Below are 13053 nucleotides of genomic sequence, written 5' to 3'. Positions count from 1 at the left end.
TTTTTTGCAGTACGCGGGCCCCTCACTGTTGTGGCCTCTCCCGTTGCAGAGCACAGGCTCCGGACACGCAGGCTCAGCAGCCATGGCTCATGGGACCAGCCGCTCCGCGGCATGTGGGATCTTCCCGGACTGGGGCACGAACCCGTGTCCCCTGCATCAGCAGGCGGACTCTCAACCACTGCACCACCAGGGAAGCCCCTATATATCTTATATAACATAAGTGTTAGTTTATTTCTTTTGGCCAAAATTTTCCTCTGTCAAAGCTGCCAATTTCTACACCTTCTTAAATTATCCAAATGCCACAAGCACATAACAGAGGACACAGGGGGAAATGTTTTATGATCCAAGGTGGACAGGGGAGTAGTAGAGAAGATTTCAACCTTAAGTCAAAGTAAAAAGCAAACTTTGTTTGGAAAAGCAAATACACAGGATAACCTACAACAGAAGCTAAAGAAGGGAAACTAATATGAGAATCTACTTTGTGCTAAGAATGTGTTGAGTGCTTTCACACATCTTTAATTTTCACAATGACCCTGTCAGGAAGGCATTATCATCTCCATTATACAGATGGGGAAACTAGAGTTCAGAGGGGTTAGGTTATTTACCTATGGATTATACAGTTATGTAGCAGAGACAGACATTCAAACCCAGGCCTGTTTCCTTCTTTCCCTGTTAGGGCCTAGGAATGTACAACTTCATTCAATGTATAGTCAGCCTATAGTCAGATATGGAGAATAATACAGTAAGGGTTATAAAACTAACCATTCTAAGTGTGAGCCTAAATTAATTACAAAAAACCTCCTATATTCACCCCCATTCCTTGGCAAAATGATTAGGCAGTTCACAAAGCCTGATGATGCCAGCCAGAGGTACCGTAAACAACCTCTGTGTCATGAGCCAGGAACAATATTGCTCTGCCTTCCAGGTGTCTCCTCACTTGGTTGGGTACCATTGCCACTGCTATGTCGGGTACTAATTGCTGGGCTAGCAATGCTCTTGCTGCTACTACAGCTACCGTGCTATTTCTTTTAATAGATGTGATGGTCACCACTGTCAACGGCACCAAAGCAGGACACAGGATTCTGGGTGGGTCAAGTGAGAAGCTGGCATGCATCTCATCTTGGAATAGGGATTGCTTGGTGAAACTTAATGCCTCATTCCTAAGAAGCAGCCATGTAGTATCACTGCCTCTCTACTGCTAGCTGAACTCAACATAAATAGCTGCAAAGGTCTGAATTCAACTCCTATTCCATCACCAACTCCTAAAATGCAACATTACCATGTCTCTCTCACTTAAAACCCACCATATGAGCTGCAGGATAAAGGGCAAATGCTTTAGTAAAGACTCATAAAGCCCTTCATAATTCAGCCTCTTCTTGATTACTCTCCTCCTCGTGTGCGCAAATCACACAGAACTACTTCAGATCCCCAAATGTGCCATGCTTTCTCAAGTATTTCTATCTTTATGTTTGCTTATGTTCTTTCTTTTGTCTGGAGTGATTATTATCCCTTTGATTGTTTGGAAGTTTCTTGTCTTTCAAGACTCAGCACAGATATCACTGTGTGTGAAAATTCTTCCAGATCACTTCTTGTCCCAAGTTAAATTATTAGTTTTCTCCCTTATATCCCCAATTCATCTGTACAAACCAAAAAGGTTTATCCCAAAGAATTTGATGTTTTTAAATGATACTGAAAATGGAAATAATTTTTTGTCATTTTCCGATTATTCACTGCTAGTATATAGAAATGCTGTTGATTTATGTATGTATATTATCCCTGTATCCTCTGACCTTGCTAAATTCACTTACTAGTTCAAGTAACTTTTTTTGTAGATTCCTTAGTGATTTTAAAGAAATCATGTCTTTAAATAGAGAAGTTTTACTTCTTCCTTTTCAATCTGCATGGCTTTTATTTCTTTTTCTTAACTATTGCAATGGCTAAGGCATCTAGTATAATTCTCAGCAGAAGTGCTGAAAGCAGACATCTGAGACTTTCATCATTAAGTATAACGTTAGCTGTGTTGTCTTCATAGATGCCCCATATCATGTTGAGAAAGTTCCCTTCTTCTCCTTGTTTTCTCAGAGTTTAAAAAAATTTATTTATTTATTTAGGCCACACTGGGTCTTAGTTGCAACACAAAGGATCTTTGTTGTGGCATGTTTAGTTGTGGCATGCGGGCTTCTTAGTTGCAGCATGCATGTGGGATCTAGTTCCCTGACCAGGGATCGAACCTGGGCCCCTTGCATTGGGAGCATGGAGTTTTACCCACTGGACAACCAGGGAAGTCCCGTTTTCTGAGAGTTTTAATTGGAATTCGTTGTTAAATTTAGTCAAATGGTTTTTCTGCACCTGTTGAGATATTTTATGATTTTCCTTTGTACTATTAATATCAAAAATTATATTAATTGATTTTCTAATGTTAAATTAATCCTACGGAAAACTCCACTGGTTATGATGTATTATTTTTTTCTATAGTTTGTTTTAATATATCAATATTTTGTTAAGAATTTTTGCATATTTATGAGGGATATTAGTTTGTAGTTTTCTATTCTTGTAATTTCTTTTACTGGTTTTGCTATCAGAATAAAATTGGCCTCATAAAATGATTGGGAGCTATTCCCACCCCCTCTATTTAGGATGTGTTGGATTGGTACCATATCTTTCTTCAATGTTTATAGAAATCACCAGTGAAGCTATCTGGGCCTGAAATTTGCTTTGTAGTTAAAATTTAGTAGACATAAGGCTATTTATATTTTCTACTTCTTGCGTTAGTTCTGTGACTTATAGATTTTGTTATTAAAATTATTAGCATAAAGTTGTTCACAACAGTCCTTTATTATCTTTTTAATTCTATACTCTGTATAGATTTATTCCCAATTTTCTTTTTTTATTCCCAGTATTGGTAATTTGTATCCTTTGCATTTTCCCCCCTGATCAGCCTAGCTAGAAGTTTATCAATTTGACTGATCTTTCCAAAGGACCAGCTTTTTCATCCATTCCCTTTATTTCTATTGTTATCATTATTAGTTCCTTCCTTCTATTTACTGTGGATTTAATTTGCCCTTCTTTTTCTAGCTTCTTAATGTGGAAGCTGATACCTTGATTTTCAAAATCTTTCTTTTCTAACATTAGCATTTAATGCTAAAAATTTCCCTGTAAGTACTGCTTTAGCTTCATCCTACAATTTTTTTTTTTTTTGCGGTACGCGGGTCTCTCACTGTTGTGGCCTCTCCCGTTGCAGAGCACAGGTTCTGGACGTGCAGGCTCAGCAGCCATGGCTCACAGGCCCAGTCGCTCTGCAGTATGTGGGATCTTCCTGGACCAGGGCATGAACCCGTGTCCCCTGCATCAGTAGGCGGACTCTCAACCACTGTGCCACCAGGGAAGCCCCATCCCACAATTTTTAATACACAGTCACTTTATTATCATGTAGTTCAAGCTTACCTTCACCATAGTCAGAAATGCAGGTCAGAAATGTAAGATTTCAATCTTTTGAAATACACTGAGACTTATTTTGTGTCCTAACACATGGCCTACTTGCTGAATGTTCCTTGTTCACTTGAAAAAAATGTGCATTCTGCAGTTGTTGGATATAAATGCCAATTAGGTCATGGTTGCTGACAGTAGCTTTTGGATCTTTGATTTTCTTCACCTTTGAGGGGATGCAGTTGTGCTATCAAGTACTGACAGAAGTGTATTAAAGTGTCCAGGGGAGAGACCTTCAAGATGGCGGAGGAGTAAGATGTGGAGCTCATCTTCCTCCCCATAAATACATCAGAAATACATCTACATGTGGAACAACTCATACAGAACACCTACTGAATGCTGGCAGAAGACCTCAGACCTCCCAAGAGGCAAGAAACTCCCCACATACCTGGGTAGGGCAAAAGAAAAAAGAAAAAACAGAGACAAAAGAATAGGGACGGGACCTGCACCTCTGGGAGTGAGCTGTGAAGGAGGAAAAGTTTCCACACACTAGGAAGCCCCCTCACTGGTAGAGATGGGGGGTGGGCGGGGGGGGGAAGCTTCTGAGCCACAGAGGGGAGCGCAGAAACAAGGGTGCAGAGGGCAAAGTGGAGAGATTTCCGCACGGAGGATCACTGCCGACCAGCACTCACCAGCCTGAGAGCCTTGTCTGCTCACCTGCCAGGACGGGTGGGGACTGGGAGCAGAGACTCTGGCATAGGAGGTCAGATCCCAGGGAGAGGACTGGGGATGGCTGCGTGAACACAGGCTGAAGGGGGCTAGTGTGCCACAGCTAGCAGGGAGGGAGTCTGGGAAAAAGTCTGGAACTGCCTAAGAGACAAGAGACCATTGTTTCAGGTTGCACGAGGAGAGGGGATTCAGAGCACCACCTAAACAAGTTCCAGAGATGGGCGTGAGCCGCGGCTATCAGGGTGGACACCAGAGATGGTTATGAAATGCTAAAGTGGCTACTGCAGCGACCAAGAAGCCTGTGTGCAAGCACAGGTCATTATCCACACCTCCCCTGCAGGGAGCCTGTGCAACCCGCCACTGCCAGGGTCCTGTGATCCAGGGACAACCTCCCCAGGAGAAAACACGGCAAGCCTCAGGCTGTTGCAACATCATGCCAGCCTCTGCCGCCGCAGGCTTGCCCCACATTCAGTACCCTTCCCTCCCCCGGGCCTGAGTGAGCCAGAGGCCCCTAATCAGCTGCTCCTTTATCCTGTCTGGGCGGGAACAGATGCCCTCAGGCGACCTATACGCAGAGGTGGGGCCAATTCCAAAGCTGAACCCCAGCAGCTGTTCGAACAAAGAAGAGAAAGGGAAATTTCTCCCAGCAGCCTCAGGAGCAGAGTATTAAATGTCCACAATCAACATGATGTACCCTGCATCTCTGGACTACCTGAACAGACAATGGATCACCCAAAATTGAGGTGGTGGACTTTGGAAGCAACTGTAGACTCAGGGTTTGCTTTCTGCATCTAATTTGTTTCTGGTTTTATGTTTATCTTAGTTTAGTATTTAGAGTTTATTATCATTGGTAGATTTGTTTATTGGTTTGGTTGCTCTCTTCCTTTATATATATATATATATATATTTTTTTCCTTTTTCTCTTTTCATGAGTGTGTATGTGTATGCTCCTTTGTGTGATTTGCTTTTACCATTTGTCCTAGGGTTCTGTCTGTCGGTTTTCTTTTTTTTTTTCTTAGTATAGTTTTTAGTGCTTGTTATCATTGGTGGATTTGTTTTTTGGTTTGGTTGCTCTCTTCTTTCTTTCTTTTATTACTTTTTAATATTTTTACTTTTAATAATTATTTTTTATTTCAATAACTTTATTTTATTTTATCTCTCTATCTCTTTCTTTCTCCTTTTTTTCTGAGCCATGTGGCTGACAGAGTCTTGGTGCCCCAGCTGGGTGTCAGGTCTGTGCCTCTGAGGTGGGAGAGCCGAGTTCAGGACATTGGTCCACCAGAGACCTCCTGGCTTCACGTAATATCAAATGGCAAAAGCTCTCCCAGAGATCTCCATCTAAACACTAAGACCCTGCTCCACTCAATGACCAGAAGGCTACAGTGCTGGACACCCTATGACAAACAACTAGCAAGACAGGAACAGAACCCCACCCATTAGGAGAGAGGCTGTCTAAAATCATAACAAGGTCACAGACACCCCAAAACACACCACCGGACATGGTCCTGCTCACCAGAAAGACAAGATCCAGCCTCATGCACCAGAACACAGGCACGAGTCCCTGCCACCAGGAAGCTTAAACAACCCACTGAACCAACCTTAGCCACTGAGGGCAGTAACCAAAAACAACAGGAACTATGAACCTGTAGCCTGCGAAAAGGAGACCCCAAACACAGTAAGTTAAGCAAAATGAGAAGACAGAGAAACACAGCAGATGAAGGAGCAGGGTAAAAACCCACCAGACCACAATAAATGAAATTAAAAATTCTCTAGAAGGAATCAATAGCAGAATAACTGAGGCAGAAAAACGGATAAGTGACCTGGAAGATAAAATAGTGGAAATAACTACTGCAGAGCAGAATAAAGAAAAAAGAATGAAAAGAATTGAGGACAGTCTCAGAGACCTCTGGGACAACATTAAATGCACCAACATTCGAATTATAGGAGTTCCAGAAGAAGAAGAGAAAAAGAAAGGGACTGAGAAAATATTTGAAGAGATTATAGTTGAAAACTTCCCTAATATGGGAAAGGAAATCGTTAATCAAGTCCAGGAAGCACAGAGAGTCCCATACAGGATAAATTCAAGGAGAAATACGCCAAGACACATATTAATCAAACTGTCAAAAACTAAATACAAAGAAAGCATATTAAAAGCAGCAAGGGAAAAACAACAAATAACACACAAGGGAATCCCCATAAGGTTAACAGCTGATCTCTCAGCAGAAACTCTACAAGCCAGAAGGGAGTGGCAGGACATATTTAAAGTGATGAAAGGGAAAAACCTACAACCAAGATTACTCTACCCAGCAAGGATCTCATTCAGATTTGACGGAGAAATTAAAACCTTTACAGACAAGCAAAAGCTAAGAGAATTCAGCACCACCAGACCAGATCTACAATGAATGCTAAAGGAACTTCTCTAGGCAGGAAACACAAGAGAAGGAAAAGACCTTACAATAACAAACCCAAAACAATTAAGACAATGGTCATAGGAATATACATATCGATAATTACCTTAAATGTAAATGGATTAAATGCTCCAACCAAAAGACAGACTGGCTGAATGGATACAAAAACAAGAACCATATATATGCTGTCTATAAGAGACCCACTTCAGACCTAGGGACACATACAGACTGAAAGTGAGGTCCTGAAAAAAGATATTCCATGCAAATGGAAATCAAAAAAGCTGGAGTAGCAATTCTCGTATCAGACATAATAGACATTAAAATAAAGACTATTACAAGAGACAAAGAAGGACACTACATAATGATCAAGGGATCAATCCAAGAAGAAGATATAACAATTGTCAATATTTATGCACCCAACATAGGAGCACCTCAATACATAAGGCTAACGTTAACAGCCATAAGAGGGGAAATCAACAGTAACATAATTATAGTAGGGGACTTTTAACACCCCACTTTCAACAATGGACAGATCATCCAAAATGAAAATAAATAAGGAAACACAGCTTTAAATGATACATTAAACAAGATGGACTTAATTGATATTTATAGGACATTCCATCCAAAAACAAGAGAATACACTTTCTTCTCAAGTGCTCATGGAACATTCTTCCAGATAGATCATATATTGGTTCACAAATCAAGCCTTGGTAAAGTTAAGAAAACTGAAATCATATCACGTTTCTTTTCCGACCACAATGCTATGATATTAGATATCAATTACAGGAAAAAATCTGTAAAAAATGCAAACCCATGGAGGCTAAACAATACACTACTAAATAACCAAAAGATCACTGAAGAAATCAAAGAGGGAATCAAAAAATACCTAGAAACAAATGACAATGAAAACACGATGACCCAAAACCAAGGGGATGCAGCAAAAGCAGTTTTAAGAGGGAAGTTTATAGCAATACAATCCTACCTCAACAAACAAGAAACATCTCAAATAAACAACCTAACCTTACACCTAAAGCAAGTAGAGAAAGAAGAACAAAAAAACCCCCAAAGTTAGCAGAAGGAAAGAAATCATAAAGATTAGATCATAAATAAATGAAAAGGGAATGAAGGAAACAATAGCAGAGATCAATAAAACTAAAAACTGGTTCTTTGAGAAGATAAACAAAATCAATAAACCATTATAGCAAGACTCATAAAGAAAAAAAGGGAGGGCTTCCCTGGTGGCGCAGTGGTTGGGAGTCCGCCTGCCGATGCAGGGGACGCAGGTTTATGCCCTGGTCCGGGAGGATCCCTCATGCCGTGGAGCGGCTGGGCCCATGGGCGTCCTGTGCTCCGCAACGGGACAGGCCACAGCAGTAAGAGGCCCGCATACCTCAAAATAAAAATAAAAAAAAAAGAAGAAAAGGGAGAAGACTCAAATAAATAGAATTAGAAATGAAAAAGGTGAAGTAACAACTGACACTGCAGAAATACAAAAGATCATGAGAGATTACTACAAGCAACTATATGCCAATAAAATGGACAACCTGGAAGAAATGGACAAATTCTTAGAAAAGCACAACCTTCTGAGACTGAACCAGGAAGAATTAGAAAATATAAACAGACCAATCACAAGCACTGAAATTGAGACTGTGATTAAAAATCTTCCCACAAACAAAAGCCCAGGACCAGACAGCTTCAAAGGCGAATTCTATCAAACATTTAGAGAAGAGCTAACACCTATCCTTCTCAAACTCTTCCAAAATATAGCAGAGGGAGGAACACTCCCAAACTCATTCTATGAGGCCACCATCACCCTGATACCAAAACCAGACAAAGATGTCACAAAGAAAGAAAAGTACCAGCCAATATCACTGGTGAACATAGATGCAAAAATCCTCAACCTAATACTAGCAAACAGAATCCAACAGCACATTAAGAGGATCATACACCATGAACAACTGGGGTTCATCCCAATAATGCAAGGATTCTTCAATATTCGCAAATTAATCAGTGTGATAAACCATATTAACAAATTGAAGGAGAAAATATTGATGTTGATATTTATGATCATCATATGATCATCTCAATTGATGCAGAAAAAGCTTTCGACAAAATTCAACACCCATTTATGATAAAAACTCTCCAGAAAGTAGGCATAGAGGGAAACTACCTCAATATAATAAAGGCCATATATCACAAACTCACAGCCAATATCGTTCTCAATGGTGAAAAACTGAAACCATTTCCTCTAAGATCAGGAACAAGACAAGGTTGCCCACTCTAACCACTATTATTCAACATAGTTTTGGAAGTTTTAGCCACAGCAATCAGAGAAGAAAAGAAATAAAAGGCATCCAAATCAGAAAAGAAGAAGTAAAACTGTCACTGTTTGCAGAGGACATGATTCTATACATAGAGAATCCTAAAGATGCTACCAGAAAACTACTAGAGCTAATCAATGAATTTGGTAAAGCAGCAGGATACAAAATTAATGCACAGAAACCTCTTGCATTCCTATACACTAACCACAAAAATCTGTAAGAGAAACTAAGCAAACACTCCCATTTACCATTGCAACAAAAAGAATAAAATACCTAGGAATAAACCTAAGGAGACAAAAGACCTGTATGCAGAAAAGTAAAAGACACTGAGGAAAGAAATTAAAGATGATACAAACAGATGGAGAGATATACCATGTTCTTGGATTGGAAGGATCAATATTGTGAAAATGACTATACTACTCAAAGCAATCTACAGATTCAATGCAATCCCTATCAAACTACCAATGGCATTTTTCACAGAACTAGAACAAAAAATTTCACAATTTGTATAGAAACACAAAATATCCCGAATAGCCAAAGCAATCATGAGAAAAACGGAGCTGGAGGAATCAGGTTCCTGGACTTCAGAATATAGTACAAAGCTACAGTAATCAAGACAGTATGGTACTGGCACAAAAACAGAAATATAGATCAATGGAACAGGATAGAAATCCCAGAAATAAACCCACACACATATGGTCACCTTATTTTTAATAAAGGAGGCAAGAATATACAGTGGAGAAAAGACAGCCTCTTCAATAAGTGGTGTTGGGAAAACTGAAGAGCTACATGTAAAAGAATGAAATTAGAACATTCCCTAACACCATACACAAATAAACTCAAAAAATGGATTAAAGACCTAAATGTAAGGCTAGACACTATAAAACTCTTAGAGGAAAACATATGCAGAACACTCTATGACATAAATCACAGCAAGATCCTTTTTGACCCACCTCCTAGGGAAATGGAAATAAAAACAAAAATAAACCAATGGGACCTAATGAAACTTAAAAGCTTTTGCACAGCAAAGGAAACCATAAAGAAGACAAAAAGACCACCCTCAGAATGGGAGAAAATATTTGCAAATGAAGCAACTGACAAAGGATTAATCTCCAAAATTTACAAGCAGCTCATGCAGCTCAATGTCCAGAAAACAAACAACCGAATCCAAAAATGCGTAGAAGACATAAATAGACATTTCTCCAAAGAAGATATACAGATTGCCAACAAACCCATGAAAGGATGCTCAACAAACCCATTAAAGGATGCATTTCTCAATCATTAGAGAAATGCAAATGAAAACTATAATGAGGTATCACCTCACACCAGTCAGAATCAAAAAATCTACAAACAGTAAATGCTGGAGAGTGTGTGGAGAAAAGGGAACCCTCTTGCACTGTTGGTGGGAATGTAAATTGATATAGCCACTATGGAGAGCAGTATGGAGGTGCCTTAAAAAACTAAAAATAGAACTACCATGCGACCCAGTAATCCCACTACTGGGTCATTTTCTCAGATGAGAAAACCATAATTCAAAGAGTCATGTAGCAAAATGTTCATTCCAGCTCTATTTACAATAGCCAGGACATGGAAGCAACCTCAGTGTTCATCAACAGATGAATGGATAAAGAACATGTGGCACATATACACAATGGAATATTACTCAGCCATAAAAAGAAACGAAATTGAGTTATTTGTAGTGAGGTGGATGGACCTAGAGTCTGTCATACAGAGTGAAGTCAGAAAGAGAAAAACAAATACCATATGCTAACACATATATATGGAATCTAAAAAAAAAAACAAAATCTTTCTGAAGAACCTAGAGGCAGGACAGGAATAAAGACGCAGATGTAGAGAATGGACTTGAGGACACGGGGTGGGGGAAGGGTAAGCTGGGACGAAGTGAGAGAGTGGCATGGACTTATATATACTACCAAATGTACTACCAAATGTAAAATAGATAGCTACTGGGAAGCAGCCACATAGCACAGGGAGATCAGCTTGGTGCTTTGTGACCACCTAGAGGGGTGGCATAGGGAGGGTGATAGGGAGATTCAAGAGGGAGGAGATATGGGGACATATGTATATGTATAGCTCATTTACTTTGTTATAAAGCAGAAATTAACACACCATTGTAAAGCAATTATACTCCAATAAAGATGTTAAAAAAATAAAGTGTCCAACTATGATTGTGGCTTTGATCATTTCTCCTTTTCGTTCAGTTAGTTTTTGCTTTGTGTCTTTTGAAATTTTGTTTATTAGGTGTATATACACTTTTAATTATTATACCTTCTTAATGTATTAACCCATTTGTCATTATTAGGATTATCATTTATCCTTAGTCTCCAGCAATCCTCCTCATACTGATGTCTATTTTTCTGTTATTAATAGAGCCAATTTAAATTTCTTATGCATACTGTTTGCACGGTGTATTTCTATCCTTCTGTTCTCCATGTACTTGTATCTTTGTATTTAAAGTGCATCTCATATAAATAGTTCATAGTTGTTACTGCTTTTTCGTCTGGTCTGACAACCTCTGCCTTTTGATTCGTTTTGGGGTCATTTACACTTAATTGGTGATATATTTGCTTTTATATCTATAATCATGGCATTTATTTCCTATTTTTCCTATCTGTTCATTGTTCTTCTGTTCCTCCTTTCCCACCCCACTTTGAATTAATCACATATATTTTTTGGAATTCCATTTTAATTCCTTTGTTGGTTTTCTAGCTAGCTATATATATATATTTTTTTTTTTATAATGTATATACAGCACATGGGCCTCTCACTGTTGTGGCCTCTCCCATTGCAGAGCACAGGCTCCGGACGTGCAGGCTTAGTGGCCATGGCTCACAGGCCTAGCCACTCCACAGTATGTGGGATCTTCCCAGACCAGGGCATGAACCCATGTCCCCTGCATTGGCAGATGGACTCTCAACCACTGCGCCACCAGGGAAGCCCCTCTAGCTGTATTTTTAAATTATATTTTTAGTGGTTACTCAGGTGATCACAGTATGCAAATTCAACTAATCCAGTATACTTAGAAAATATATTAAAATACTTAAGGTAAAAATGTAGGAACCTTAAAAAATATTCCTCTTGCCTTGTGCCCCATTATTTTTGTTGTCATATATATTTTACATATATATATTATGAACTCATCAATATAGTATAACTTTTTATTTTCAGTTATTTGTCTTTTAAGGAAATTAATAGAAGAAAATATTTTCTTTTTACACACATATTTACAATTTCTAGTTCTCTTCATTCATTTTTGTAGATCCAAGTTTCCATTTGGTGTCATTCCCCTTCAGCTAAAATTTCTCATAGTGCAGGTCTGCTAGTGACAAATTCTCTTTTTCTGTTTATCTGAAAATGTCTTTGTCCTTTTTAAAAAGAAGGTTTCGGTGAGCGGGGACTACTCTTCATTGTGGTGCATGGGCTTCAGTAGTTGCAGCACGCAGGCTCAGCAGTTGCAGCATGCAGGCTCAGTAGTTGTGGCTTGCAGGCTCTAGAGCACAGGCTCAGCTGCTGTGGCACATGAGCTTAGTTGCTCCACAGCATGTGGGATGTTCCCGGACCAGGGATCGAACCCTTGTGCCCTGCATTAGCAGGCGGATTCTTAACCACTGTGCCACCAGGGAAGTCCTTGTCCTTATTTTTCAAGGACAACTTTCCCATATACAGAATCCTTGGCTAAAGGTTTCTTTTTTCCTTTATTTGGATATAAGGGAAATGTCAGTCCAATGTCTTTTAGCCTCCAGTTTCTGCTAAGAAGTCAGTTGTGTTTTGGTTTTCTTTTCTGGCCACACTGCATAGCTTGTGGGATCTTAGTTCCTCGACCAGAGAATAGACCTGTGCCCTTGGAAGTGAAACTGCAGAGTCCTAGCCACTGGACCACCAGGGGATTCCCAAGAAGTCTGTTGTTAATTGCATTGTGTGTCCTATATGTGACATATTTTTTTCTGGACAGTCAAGGAGTGGTTTTCTTTGTGTTCATCTTGCCTTGAGTCTGCTGTGCTTCGAGGATCTGTAACTTATTATTTTTTTCCCCACCAAATTTGAGAAAATTTCAGCCATTATTTCTTCAAAAAATTTTTATTATTACCCCCACCCCTCCTTTTAAGACTCCAATTACCCATATTTTGAATTATTTGATATTTCCCTAC

The 13053-nt window shown here is 39.4% G+C and overlaps 1 protein-coding gene across 1 annotated transcript in view; it reads right to left on the bottom strand.

The window, feature by feature from the left end:
* Window positions 1–13053, bottom strand: part of SIMC1 (SUMO interacting motifs containing 1) — a 91630-nt gene that overhangs the window by 46329 nt on the left and 32248 nt on the right. The gene's annotated exons all lie outside the window — the stretch shown is intronic.

This window comes from Lipotes vexillifer, unplaced genomic scaffold (assembly GCF_000442215.2).
Source record: "Lipotes vexillifer unplaced genomic scaffold, Lipotes_vexillifer_v1.1 scaffold514, whole genome shotgun sequence".
Classification (NCBI taxonomy): domain Eukaryota; kingdom Metazoa; phylum Chordata; class Mammalia; order Artiodactyla; family Lipotidae; genus Lipotes; species Lipotes vexillifer.
Note: the sequence above shows the minus strand (reverse complement) of the source record. Positions and strands in the feature narration are given on the sequence as shown.